We start from the raw sequence: 14,225 nt of genomic DNA, 5'->3' as shown, positions 1-14,225 counted from the left end.
GTGCTTTTATTTTACCTTGCTAGAAGGGTATGAAAGGAGAGGGATTTCACAAATGAATGAATGAACGAACGAACGAACGAATCAATTCATGCACTTCTGCAAACATTTTTTTAGAAATGCAAACTATTATTACTGTTCATATCGTGTTTGTAAGAAATTTATTGTCTTTTTAGTCCCTGGAAACATTTTTTTTCAATATTTTTCATCCCCCCCCCCACCCCCTACCACCTCCTCCAGGAAAATAAAATCCGTACCTTTATTCCAAATTTAATACGCTGAGGATCTTTTTTATAGTCACAGAATCGAAATAACAGGATCGCACCTCTAGTTTGAAAGATTTCATAACGCGTAGGATATTAACTTGGATTTGTTACTCGAATAATCGCCGCATTTGGTACAAAAAAATTAGTAAGCGCCACAATCCGGATGCGGCGCTTATTCGAAGAATAACGTTTAACTTAAAACAGCCCTACAGAGCAACTCTAAAACAAACTTGGATATTTCTTTCCATCAACAGCGATGTTTTGCAGTTCAAAGTGATTGCTTTACCGCTCGTTCATTTGTTTTCTATCCAACATTCTTCCAATACCTAGTTGTTGTGAAGGCCGCGAACTTTGCCAGGACAGCTATCGCCACTTCTCTCTGAACTTCACCAACAGACAAATACTAACAATCAAAGGACGCTATTTTCAATTACTGTAAAGAATTAGATTCTTTGTGGCGTCCAAATTTGAAATAAGCGTCACACTTGAGGCGCGAAAAAATTAAGCGCTTATTCGAGTAAATAAGGTTATTTTGACTGGAAACAGTCGGAAATGACGCAAAAAATAGTGCTCGCAAAAAATAAGCTCCGCCTCGCAGGCTCTCACATTAGTCAATCTGAAATTACTTTTTCTTTCAGGCCTACTCCAACCCTTATCCCCCCCCCCCTTTGAAACCTATGAAACCTTTGGCAATAGCCGAAACACAATCAGCGACAAACCTTTAACAAATTCTTTTCCCCACCCCTCCCCCTTAAAATTGTAAAACAAACAATACCAGTCTTCATCCATTCCAAAACTTTTATTTACAGAAACTAACAATACTCAGTGCTGCCCTTTTCTTTATTGTTAAATTACAACGAGCAGGGCATTAAGTTCCTTAATAACAAACTTCATTATCTAAGGCTTATTAATATATTTACAGTTCCTTGTCAACCTTATAACTATTAACACAAAATTTAAAATTGAATAAAAACGTTTTCTTTTATAGCTTATATAATGTTTATTACGTACATGTGAATTCTGTTGATATTTCTAATGTTTTCTTATAACTATTTAGAAATAGAGTTTAAAACCTGGTCTGTGCTGTTGAACTAGAGTTCTTAGAGATTTGTAACTTTCCTCACTGATACGATTGAACGACAGGATTAGTGAGGTCAGTTTACGATTTAAATGTTTAAGTGCTTTGCATAGACTAGTAACACCGGTATCAGTGATCTGATTAGCACTCAGATCTAGTGTGGTTTTTTACAGCTTGAATGCTGTAATGCTTCACACAACCTGGCAACACCGGCATCAGTGATCTGATTACCACCCAGATATAGTGTGGTTACTTTACAACTTGAATGCTGTAATGCTTCACACAACCTGGCAACACCGGTATCAGTGATCTTGTTATAACCCAGATATAGTGTGGTTACTTTACAGCTTGAATGCTGTAATGCTTCACACAACCTGGCAACACCGGTATCAGAGATCCGATTATTTCTCAGATCTAATGTGGTTACTTTACAGCTTGGATGCTGTAATGCTTCACACAATGTGGTAACACCGGTATCAGTGATATGATTATCACTCAGATGTAGTGTGGTTACTTTACAGCTTGGATGCTGTAATGCTTCACACAACCTGACAATAACGGTATCACTGATATGAATCGTAAAACCCAGCCCGTGTAGAAACAGTTTGGTATTGGCACAGTGTTCTTTCTCCAGTAATTCACAGATACGTTCTATTCCAGACAGTGTTATAGCTGAATTAACTATTGCCAAACTATTTACATTACAGGACTGTTCAGACCGTTCATGTTGTGCTGTGGCAGCCTCCTCTTTATTCAGTTCACTAATTACATCTAACAAAAATGAAACTGCAATACAGTCCACATCGTTTAAATTAGTAAAACTCATTTCGCTATACTTATCAGAGTAGTGGTGGGGATGGTTCTTTACGACATTTTTAGCAAATTCTTTGTCTTGATATTCTCTGAGTAACTTTGCTTTCAGTGGAAGGGGTTTCCTTGTGATGGAAATACTTTCTAGTAATCTTTCCATTAGTTTGTCATTTCTTTTCTTTGATAAAATACCAGCAATGAACAGCATAACCATTTCAGACAGAGTTTCTTTCGGTATTTCATTTCCCATTACAAACCAACGGGCAGCCAAGAACTCTTGAATGGTCAGATGAGTAAAACTTAACTGTTTTGTGGTTTCAAAAGCAGATTTTCTGAAAGGAGGGCCACAATGAAGAAGACCGCTTCCTTTCAGTTTTTCAATTTCTTCTGATTTAAACTTTTCTTTCATGTCTCTTTCGTCAAAAATGGGCCTTTGCTGCAGAAGCAGTTGAGCTGCTAACTCTGATAGTTTATCCAATGTGCTTTCAACAACGTCTGAAGCCTTGTGTTTCTCAGGAATTTCTTTTGTCTTATATTCTGACTCTGCATTATGTTTTAGTTCAAAAATGTTGACAACGTCAAAATAAATGTCAGTTGCTGACACAGGAAGATCAGTGCTCTTTGATTCTTGAAGAGCATATTCCAAATAGAAACACATCAGAAAACAAAGAACTGGAATATGAGCAGAGCTTACAAGATTCTCATTGTTCATGACATGTTGAAGTACCGTGTTCTTCATGGTTTCGTTTTCTCTGAAATACTTTTTAATGTACTCTTTCACCTGCTCCGGAGAAAACCCGGCAATTTCCACGTATTGGTCGAAGTGAATTCCTCCCATTTTATCAGATTCGTCGGGTCTTGATGTCATCATAACAACAGACTCTCTTAACATCTTGCCTTTGATGAGTTTGGCACACAGTGCGGCTACTGGCATTTGCTCTCTAGCATTGTTTGGATACTGTTCTTCCGAGTTACTAGCGATGTAATCTTGTTGCGAATACTCGTCATACCCATCCAAGATAATCAAAACCTCCTCAGGGTGATTCACAAGGTATTCAAACAATGAATTATCAATGTTCGAGTTTTCGTCCAGTATTGAAGAACAGTTTAAAAGCTCTCGCAAAGAAAACCTGTCATTTCTAAGCAAATTCAGTTGACGGAATGTCAACAAGTATGCAAACTTGATATCTGGTGTCTTCAAATTTGCTTGGGATTGAAAAAGTTTATCATCAGCCCAATCCCGAACAAGCTTTTGACTAAACAGAGTCTTTCCAATCCCTGCTTTTCCAGTGACAAGAATAAATTTGGGATTAGGCCCACCATCAGTACTGCAAACAAAGATCTCTTCACAGCTTCTGACCCGGGTCTCGCTGACTTGCCCATAATAATCCAGGAATTCACCTCTTTCTGAAGTCATATTGTTTTTAAAGAGGGCCTTTCTACCATGCTGTATCAGAAAATTGGTGAATATATCATCTGTTCTCGGGTGAGAAACGGTTGGGGAGGCCATCAGTTTGGGCTGGAACTCCGTCTGGCTTTTAATAGATGCCTTTAAAACTGTTATATAGGTACTCACCGCTGAAAAAAAGAGAGATAAAATGTCAAGAAGAAATTCAAACTGTAGGCTTTACATGAATTTTGGGTTTTCTTTTTTCGAGATATACTGTGCATTTAAAAACTAGACTGCAGTTTCTCCTTTAAAAAAGTCAGCAATTTGCAGTTCCAGATAATATCCATATCCACCAAATGGAAGGTCATTATAAAATTCCGAGAGGGTTGGGGGGTCTCAAAGGCCAAAATTGTTAAAGAAAAGTATGGAGCTTAACTGGAATTTCCGAAGGGGTGTGGGGCATTACATCCAAACAACCTTCCGTGTAAGGGGTATGGACATTTTTCTGGAACAACACAACACATATTGTAAAATCAAGCACAGAGTTTTTTATGTTTAACTTTTAATATATTTGTATAGCATTGCTAGGTCAAGTTTAATGGCCAGAACACACCAGGCGACACGTCGCAACGACAGGTCTCTAGATCTGCGACAAGTCGCTTTGTGTGTACAGCTTCCACAGCTATGACAATGCTGCGTTTGCTCATTTATTCGGTGCAATCAGTCACACGAATTCAAACCATGTCGTTTGAATTTCTGCGACTAATCACAGCGACAAACTTTTGCCGCAGCGACAAAGATTTTCACAAAAATGCATGTCACATGAGGCAACATGCTGCAGCAACATGTCGCCTAGTGTGTCTTGGCCCTTATACAATGTAGCCACACATAATTCGCCTTTTAAGACTAAAAGACCAACAAGGTACTTATAAAAGCCCTTTGGAAAATGTTCATTTAATTTTTCCAAACAATTTCTCGATTTTGGACTGTAGTTTATATTTCACAATAAAAAACAACGGAAAAATTGCGCGACGTTTCGACCGCTCTTCGGTCATTATCAGATATATATTAGCTACAAAGAGGTAAAAATGTGTGAAAAATATTAATGAAGTAGCAACATATAAAAATGTGTGTAAAAAGAATTTACAAAGTAGTTACTAAAAACAATAAAAAGCATGCAAAACTAATAATAAAATTTATTTAAAAACTTTCGCACGAACACAGTCGGACTGTACATTGAGACTTGGTCTCAGTTTGTGAATAAAAAACATCTCGTAAATAAGACAGTCAGATTTGTTTTTTCATTTCTTTAAAATTAAAAAGTTATTGGTGCGATCCTTTGGGGCCAGAGAACACACAACACTTCAAGAGTTCTGAATTTTATATGCTATATGGCTCAGAATGGTACTTGCCGCTGCCTTTAGAGTTTTTTTGCCCACATGAATGACCTGATCTGTTTTGCTCACAGTGCTTTCAGACATGCAGTATGAATTTCCAACCCATCACTAATGTACCAGAGAGTTTCACTTCTAAAATGGCTGCTCTAGAAACAGAGAAACTTGTGTTATGAACACGATTCTTGATTTGTATTGCAAAAAGGTCATTTGTGAATCAAGTTAACATTGAAACCTCAGGTTAGTGTAAATTATTTCAAACCATTTTCTTTGTAATTATGTAATCCTAAAATCTGCCTTAAGTAACACGAGAAGTTGTCTTTAATGAGCCATTCTAATAATAGTGCTCACCCACTCACGATCCTATTGGCTTGGTAAACTGAAAATGTAGATTTGTCAACTTTTGGCCAGTGAGATTTTTTAACTTCAGGTTAATGATAATGTGACAAAAACTTTAAACTTTCATAAATATTATCTAAACGTAAACCTATATGGGTATTATTATCCCAATTGCAAATCAGCCTATTTAATTACCTCTAAAATATCAAATCACGTCATCGCTTAAGAAGGAAAAAGATAACTTACGATCTTCCGATGTAGTTACTTGTTGATTTCTTTCATGCTGAGGACTTCCATTTTGGTCTCCAGGGATTTGGTCTGTAGGCTGCAGAACTGAAAGGGAAAATAGCGGGCGGTCATCAGGAGGAGTAACAAATAAATGAACAAAGTGATTATTAGTTTCTAACAACTGATAAACTGTCGCCAGTTGAATATCAACATGACGCTGAAAAGGGAAATGATATGCTGCATGTTATGAGTACGTAGTTGTGATTCCAAAACCTAGTTTTGGCGAAAACTTAATAAGCGCAGCAAAGCGAAAAACTAAACTATTGCTAAAAACTAACATTTGATAACTTACGATCTTCTGTCATAGATTCTTGTTGTTCTTCTGTGCGAGAATTCGCAGTTTTGACGAAAGGGTTCCCTTCAGCTGGGCAAAAAGGGAAAAAAGGAGAAATAACGGGTTGTGGCGAGTGACAAGTAAACAAACAAAGTGATTATTAGTTTCTAAAGAGACTGTTGTACTGCGTCATTAGTTATATATCAACAGGAAGCTGAGAAAGGTAAAGAATCCGCTAAAGCGAATCATTTTGCTTCTTCGGAGCAAGGTAGAGGGCTGCGGAACATGTTTGTGTGTATATACATTTATACCATGCCATAGAAAATACAGCCAATCAGAATACAGAAAAGCTGTTGTGCACGCGATTTTTTTTTTCCTGGTGAAAATACAACTGATTTCTTTTATTGCTTAAATGGTCATTGGGCTGGAAATTAAGGGTAACTTTCAATTCTTTGTCTCACCTTGTAAGCCTTCTGAGTCTTCCATCAGCTTAAAGATACCAAGAAGTAATTTGTCTTGAAATCCATCCAAGCGTCGCGCATAAATGAGGTCAGAGATACCGAACATCATAATAGAAGCTTTGATGGCAATAATAGCAATGTTGAGATTTGATTTCTCCTTGTAATGAAGGTCATTGCATTTTATCGCAGATTCCGTCTGGTTGGCTGCAATTGTTGTTGTGTTTGTCTGGGGAGCGAATACGCTGCAGGTAAACACGGAAGGCAGATAAAGGGTCTGGTAACTGCAAAACATGCTGATCATGACACCAAGAAACACAGATCGAACGATAACATGAATAATGTACATACAGTGAAGCTTTCCCCACTGAGGTTGTCTTTGGTTTCGTTCGGCTTGGTCTCTCATGATCAGTCGTAATGTGTCAGCACTGTAAAGGATCAAGAAAATCCAGCAAGACCATAAACCACCATAAGTTATAGCAGCAACATTCCGAGGTATTAACCACGGACTCATTGTAGAGGTGTAATTGTCATAGCAAAGCTGTTTGATGAAATCACTTGGCTTGGGAGAACAGCTGAATGTCAGTCTATTGTTGGCATGATAGTGTTGTAGACCACCGATAACTGCACCCAAGGGGATGGAAAACAAAAAGAATTGAATGGTTCCAGGAATAGTCTGTGAACCGATCACTAGTTTTAACAACGTATCCATTGTTTGAAGTATCTGGAAATAAAAAAAATGACATGATAAAAAACTGAGCTTATATGGAATTACAGTTACGCGTAGATAATTGATCACATGTATTTATAATGCTATTGTGTCTAACTGAAATTTATAAGGACCTAATTGAGTGAGTCTTGACCGCTGACACCCAACATTGCCCAAGGATGAGAGGAGTAAGTAGAATCGGCTGTTTAGGCGTGTTTGAGCCATGAACTGCAAAAACCATAAGCGTGTGAAAGAAAAAAAAAACATCATTCGCCCAAGTGTACGTACTGGCGATAAATATTAAAATTTCATTCTGCAGCCACAACCATTTATTATTAACTTTTGTAAATAATACCATCATTTAACGTAAAACGCTTTTGCGTTTTTTTAATTATCAATTGATTATTCCATGAGCCCGCGTTGGATACAAGTTGGTAAATAGCCAACAAGGCGCGAAGCGCCGAGTTGGCTATTTGCCACCTCGTATCCAACAAGGGTGAATGGAAAACTTGTTTTATTAAATTCATCATTAAGTATAAATCGACTGAACTTCAACATTTCATTTTGATATCAACAAATTGATAGTATGAGGAGGCAGGAAAATTTGTGGCTCGGTGTTCACTTCTAGTTTGAAAGCGAACAAAGGAGTTTTCTTCTACGGTTCTTCTCAAAAAATTTTCCTTGAATAATCTCCTCTTTTAAAAGGCGTCTATGCATTTTGATCTCTCAAACATTAATCCGTTGATTGCCTCAGACCTCGTTCACTTTAATAAAACAAAGAAAAAGAATCTCACCTTGAATCAGAACAGCACTCAGAAGTTCTCCATTCCTAAAAGTTTTTTGTCTTCAAAACTGTAATTTGCCAGTAGGCGAGCTCTGCGTCTCAGCAATAATATAGCTAGGCACTATTCAATCTTTTCCTCTTCTGTGGTAAACAAAAAGGGACGAGCAGTTAAATATTGAGACTCGTTACTCACCTAACATACCTTCAAGGATGAATTACCTTAGAAGAAAATCAACCTTCACAGCGTTCTGTACGCTGCTTGTGATGTCCAATGTGGTTGAAGAAAAAAAAGCGGACTGAACAGAAAAGGCGAGGTTTCTTTATACAACGTTTCTTTATACAAAGCGAGACATCCACTACTTATTACTTACTATAAAAAGCTTATTCTACTTACAGTACAGTGCAATACTTACGCTACTTAAACTTTTTACAGCACACTACTAACAATATAATACCTACGCTACTTGCAATACGATGTTTATACTACTTACAATATTTATAAAATTTATACTTATTACAATATAGTACTATCTTTATGCTTTCACAGCACACGCACAAGTTAAAATGGAATATGGCATCTAACTTGACTTTCATTATTTTGCATTTCGGTTTACTTAATGTGGTTCACACATCGCAGTTGCAGAGAGTGGTCCATTTATATATTTTTCGTAGTTATATTTTTAATGGCCATTTGTCTTTCAAATCTTATCTTGCCGTCTAGTAAGGCAAGGAAGACCTTTACGCTCGGAGGCTCTGACTTGTTTCTTGCCATGTTTGTTGTTTCATACATGATATTTAGCGATTAGAAGATAATGGTTCAAAGCCTGAAAGCTGGAAGTTTCGGGTTTGTAACCGCACAGGATTTCAATATAGCTAGGACTGATGCTATCAGAGCGCTTAGTATTGGATCACATTATTGCGTCTTTCCAACTTGAAGATTTTGACGTCGCCCGGGGCATTCACAAAGCATGTGAATAAGCGTTTCGTTTGGGGAGAGGCAGTGTTCGCATTTTGTCGATGCGCCTTTATGTTCATTTTATAAAAAGAATGATTATGTATAACTTCAAATTAAGATTGGAAAAAAAGTTTGTTGTCTGCACTGACTAAAAAATTTAAAATGAACTTTTCGGTTTAAAATACTGTAACCTTCTTCAGTATACATTAAAATGGCGTCCAGTTGTCAATAAAATGTTTTTTTAAAAAAAAAAAAAAAGGCGATAACCCACTAGGGATTAGCTAGGGTTTTGTAGATTGCACCATCGACCATCGATCAATGAACACATGCATATCCCTGAGATGGCCAACATACTAACAATCAAGGACCTTAAACGCGTTAAATATTTTTTTCTTTGTATTGACTGTGGATTAATTAAACTAAACACCACTCGTCGCTATAATTATCTGTGATGCCGAATAGATATCTTTTGTTATAAGAAGCATATTTCAACATTTCGGGCGTTACTTGTGGCCGCTAGTTGATAATTTCAGTCAATGAATCAACAAATCAGGAAACTTACGCACATACAAAGGCTGTGGCGCGAATTTTTTCGACATGTTCATTTTTTCCCCTTGGTGTTAATATTTGTATATGAGCGAGCTTTTTCAAATGTGTGAAACAGTAATTCATCTCGGCCTCAAAGCAAACTGTATAAAAGTTGGGCAATATATGGACAACAGGAGTAGACTCATAATGTATTCGGCAGATATCGCTCAATCAAAGCAACTAGACAAACTACATGTTGAAACGTAAAGACAACTATCAATACTGGTAAACATTAAGTTGCTCTATCCCGGCGTAGCCAATTGATAAATCGGTAAAAATCATTACAATTAATTTGATTGATATCGATTTTTTCATACAATTAAAACATTTAGTGTTATTTAGAAACACTGCTTGTTGTAGGCTTTTCTTAGTTCCAGATGCATTGACCTCTTTACACACTCAGGGTAAAAATACGGGATTTATGCAGAAAGATAACTTACATGTAAAATATTGAACGTTAAAAATCGATAAAAATCATAAAAAAAAAATAGATGATATCGATTTATCACTCTCCGAATTTCTAACGATTTCTACCGACTGCAGTTAAAAATATATAAAAAAAACTTGATTTTATCGATTTTTAAGGGATTCGCCACGCCGGACTCTATAAATGCCTACCATATTATCCATGCGTTACTAAGAAATGTATGTTTGAAAGTGTGTCGGTGCTTTATTCAATACTTTCTGTGGCTTGAATTCCATGCTCTATCATGCTATTTGAAAAACCTTCTCAGTTTTAATCAACCATATCCGCTTGTCATTGGAATCAGGGTTTCACTGACTTATCTAGTCCATTTTCCCGGTATCGTTTCTTTGGTTACTTAAAGGAATCTGTACCTCTTTCAGTTTAGTCTCTCAAAAATTCCAGAGGGAAAAAATAAATAACATTTGTTTACCCAAAATAAAGTACATTGTTCCTACCTTGAATAAACAGTTTTCAGAAGGCCCCGTTTGTAAAACTCGACACTGTGGTTTATAACCCAAAGTCGATAATTTAGCCAGACAAGTTCAACCTTTTAGCACAGTGAATCGATTTTGTTCTTCCGTCTGAAAAGAGAAAGTTGAGACAAGCAGATAAACAACGAGACAACCGGATGCATTAAGAGTGTGACCTTATAAACCTTCAAGGATATATAACATCAGAAGAAAAAGAATCCTTTAGCATGCCGCTTTCAATAACGTTTTTTACAATATTTGTCAAATTTCTGGTGCGCTTATTAGTTATTATTTATACTATACTGGCCCATAGGTGACGCCCAGCTTCGCATGCGGATTTGAGAAAAATTTTGCAACTTCATGTATTAATTCTGTCTACGCAGTACCTTTGTTTGCGTCATGTCGGTCAAATAATCTCTCATTGGTCCTTGCTTGCGCGCTTCATAGTTTAATTCAATTTTCGTCTACCGATTGGAAAGCCATCTTGAACGAATTTCGATGAAGAACTCCAGTTTAGACGCATTTTGGTGGTGATCCAAATGAAATAAATTATTTTCTTGCAAGATTACCCTGTTTGTTCATAATTTAAAAACCCAGATGTACAGACGATTGTTATTAAAAATAATTCTGCATTCGCTGACAGATCTTTGAACACTCAATGCTTTCATGATGTGTTACGAAGTTATCAATATGTAACAAGCATTAGCCGTTCAGTTTCATGTCGTCATGCACTTTACTGATTAAACGAAACTTAGAACATAAATTTCAAAACAACTTTCTAGGCAGGGGTAGATATGATTCTCCCTAAATAAGCTAAAACTAAACGTCAGCTTAATATTTCCAAATTCTAAAACTCTCCTAGGCCAGGATGAAAGCATTACGTTAATTAATCAAAACTCTGAAACAGTTTGCGTAGTTAATTAGTCACATCCAATTTTTGTCAGGTTTTAAAATAACTGTTCTTAACTTGCAGTCTGTCGATTTTACTTTTCATTCTTAACTTTGGTATATATATTCATCATTTTAACTTTTGCGCTATTTAATTGCAGTAGAATATTGTCAGCATTCTTGTATTCGTATTAATGTTTGCCTCTTCCTTAATTGCTGAAAACATAGTGAGTTCAGATTCTTTCTACCTTAATAACAGAATCACCCTAGATCTGTCATACACGAAAATGTGACAAAGAGACTACTCTCTTCACAAAGTAGTTTCATCTGCGCTAAAGAACTTTGTACGTTTAGCTGCGCTTTCCTGTAAAGAAAGCAAATGATCGACTGTCCAGCGCGAGATAGCCCGAAACATGGCGATGATATGGTAAGCTGCATGGTGATTGCGCGAAAACTAACCACCGCGAGCTGAATTAATAAAAAAAACAAAGCGAAGATAAAAAAAAACTAAGCTATTAAACTCTCCAAAAGTATAATCTCAGAGGGAGTACAAAGACACTAAAACTCCAGATTCAGAGCTACAAAAGATGCTCTGATAAACAGAAACAACTGATATCAAACGACAGCACAATGTGTGTGCTCGCTCGTCTTGACATTATTTCATAGTTATCTGGTCGTGTTAAAACGATTTTGTTAATACACGGGGACAGTCTAAAATGAGTTTTGAATACATATAGGTTATTCACCAGCCGGGAGGTCCGTAGTGGGAAAAACTGCAGGCCGAGGGCGGTTCCAAGACCTCGGGCACAGTTTTTCCCAAAACGGACCGACTAGGCCTTTCTCAATTATGCTACTAAAACTGGCATTTAATGCTACTAGAAATTCTCGCATAAAGCCAAAAAAATGCTAAAATAATGCCTGATTTCTTCAAAAAATGCCACTTGAATTCCAAAGAATGCTTTGTTTTATTTCAAACAAAACGTACAAACTCTTACATTATATGCTCATATCAACAACAGGTGATACTTAATAATTGTTTGTTTACAAAACTTGGGTCAGAATTAAAACTTTTCCAGCCAACAGCAACTAAACAGTCATATTTGAAGCATCTTGGCCGAGCAAAAGAAAGAGTTACCGCTGACCATCCATACCTTTTTTCCCGTTGGTGTACACCCACAAGTAACACAACACAAGTACACATGTAACACAACGCACAAACAGTCGAAACAGACAGAAAACAATCAAATTAAGTAATCAAAATTGTGAAACTTTAGGATTGTTTATCCTTCTGAGTTCTGAGTGCTGAAATCTGGATCACAGTCATGAAAAATGACAGAAAATGCTAGCAATTCTTTTTCAAGAAATAACTATTCAAAGTGGCTAGGAGCCACTAAACTCGGAAAATTTATTATGAAACAAGAATCGAAAACAACAAACTGACAAATAGAGATTTGCTAAAACAAATGATGTTAAACTTTCCACTATTCAGTTTACTTCACTAGCTTAGTTTCATTGTCATCTAGCTGCTCATCGAGAGCAGGCCGAAAGGGCAAGTGATAGAGTTCCCATCAGTTGAAAATTGTTTTCTTTCTTTTTATATTTCCTTTTTGTTTTTTGAAGGTTAGACAAAATAATAATATAATTAGAAAAATTAAGTTTTGGTCTATTTCAAGAAAACTGACATTAGTACAATATTTCGGCTGGTAGTTAAGCATGCATGTACCGTATTTATTCGGCTATATAAAGCCGAGACCCTAGACTTTTAGTTTTTGGAACCAGTTAGACTCTGACAAAAAATAAACCCAAATCACTCGGCTATAAGCCGACCCAATTTTTCCTTCAAACTTTAAAACAATCCACGTACAGCGAGCCAGTCAACATATTCGTTAAATCACAACTATGTAATTGAAAAACAACAAAACACTGATAAAGAATGAAATTATTAATAGAACCGTACACAAGCGTGACAAAACATTCACCTGAGTTCAGAATCCTATCTCAAACAATCACGCATTCTTCTGAAGAATTAAGCGGTTACAGGAGCCCATCAACTGGAGCCTTCATCTCCCATACTAACCCTTGGAGTCAACCCTTTCCCGTATTAATTTATTTTTAGAACTCATCTCCCGGGGTCTCTCGCGGGAGTTTTCGCACCTCTGTCAATCGTTTGTCGCATTCCGCTGTGGTTACGCAAGCTGTGATATCTAAAACAATGGCGAAATGAGAAGGGAAGACTGCAGAATGTTGTTCCTTGTCGTCCTTTAAATTCAGTATTTCTTCGAAGGAAGACATCAAGTAATACTATGACTAAAAAAACGGCGGAATTTTGTACAGGCCTGTCAAAAAAGTAAGAGCAATTATTCGAGACGCCGAGACCGATCTCGCAACTGCGAAATTACAAATATATTTTGAAAAGAGGATGGATAGGCTCAACAGATCGGTCAATATTATTTGCCGTATAATTCTTCCGATAAGAAGGCAACTAGATAAAAGCTTGATCGATTCTAATCGTAGTTGTGAACAATAAATTTTACTGGGTTGATAATACATTCACACCAAACGAACGTATCAATGGTATAAATTTATAAACAAGGTACGCACTTTGGCCCGTACCAACACATTACAAATCAAATTCTACAAGGCATTCAAAACTCTGAGTGGCAATAATTCAGACAAGCACTAGCTTGTGAACGCTAAGGGTTGAAAGGTTTGGTCCTTCGTGACGAAGGCACTAGACAAACACTAAAATAAAAATCCGTTCCGGCTAAACGACCCGTTGGGATTTAGAATTCTCCAGATAGTACAGGCATAGAGTTCTCTTTGGAAACATACAAAGCAAAAGAAATGTACGGGGATTGAAATTAGCGGATCACACGGTCTCTAACCGAAGAAAGATGTAATTTAAAATTGTACGATGCGCAATATCTCACCTCTGCAACAGCGACTCAACGATCTCTGCTAAATTCCAGTTGCTGAACTTTAGAAGAAACAAACACATATCATTTTCCTGAGGTTTTATTCGAAACATGATGATCTTTATATTGGCTGGATCTTGGCGCATACGGATAGTC

At 36.8% G+C, this 14,225-nt stretch overlaps 1 protein-coding gene and 1 pseudogene across 2 annotated transcripts in view; both read right to left on the bottom strand.

The window, feature by feature from the left end:
- LOC144663684 (uncharacterized) overlaps nucleotides 1–14,225 on the bottom strand; it is a 46,445-nt gene that overhangs the window by 17,445 nt on the left and 14,775 nt on the right. The gene's annotated exons all lie outside the window — the stretch shown is intronic.
- LOC144663693 (uncharacterized) overlaps nucleotides 1,149–14,225 on the bottom strand; it is a 40,673-nt pseudogene continuing 27,596 nt past the window's right edge. Inside the window, exon 6 of the transcript XR_013572650.1 lies at nucleotides 1,149–2,013. The product of XR_013572650.1 is annotated as an uncharacterized LOC144663693 (transcript). The remainder of the gene's footprint in view (nucleotides 2,014–14,225) is intronic.

The sequence above is a fragment of the Oculina patagonica genome, chromosome 8 (assembly GCF_052425735.1).
Source record: "Oculina patagonica isolate OP01 chromosome 8, crgOcupat, whole genome shotgun sequence".
Classification (NCBI taxonomy): Eukaryota; Metazoa; Cnidaria; class Anthozoa; order Scleractinia; family Oculinidae; genus Oculina; species Oculina patagonica.
The sequence above is the reverse complement of the archived record's forward strand: the minus strand, read 5'-3'. Positions and strand labels throughout refer to the sequence as shown.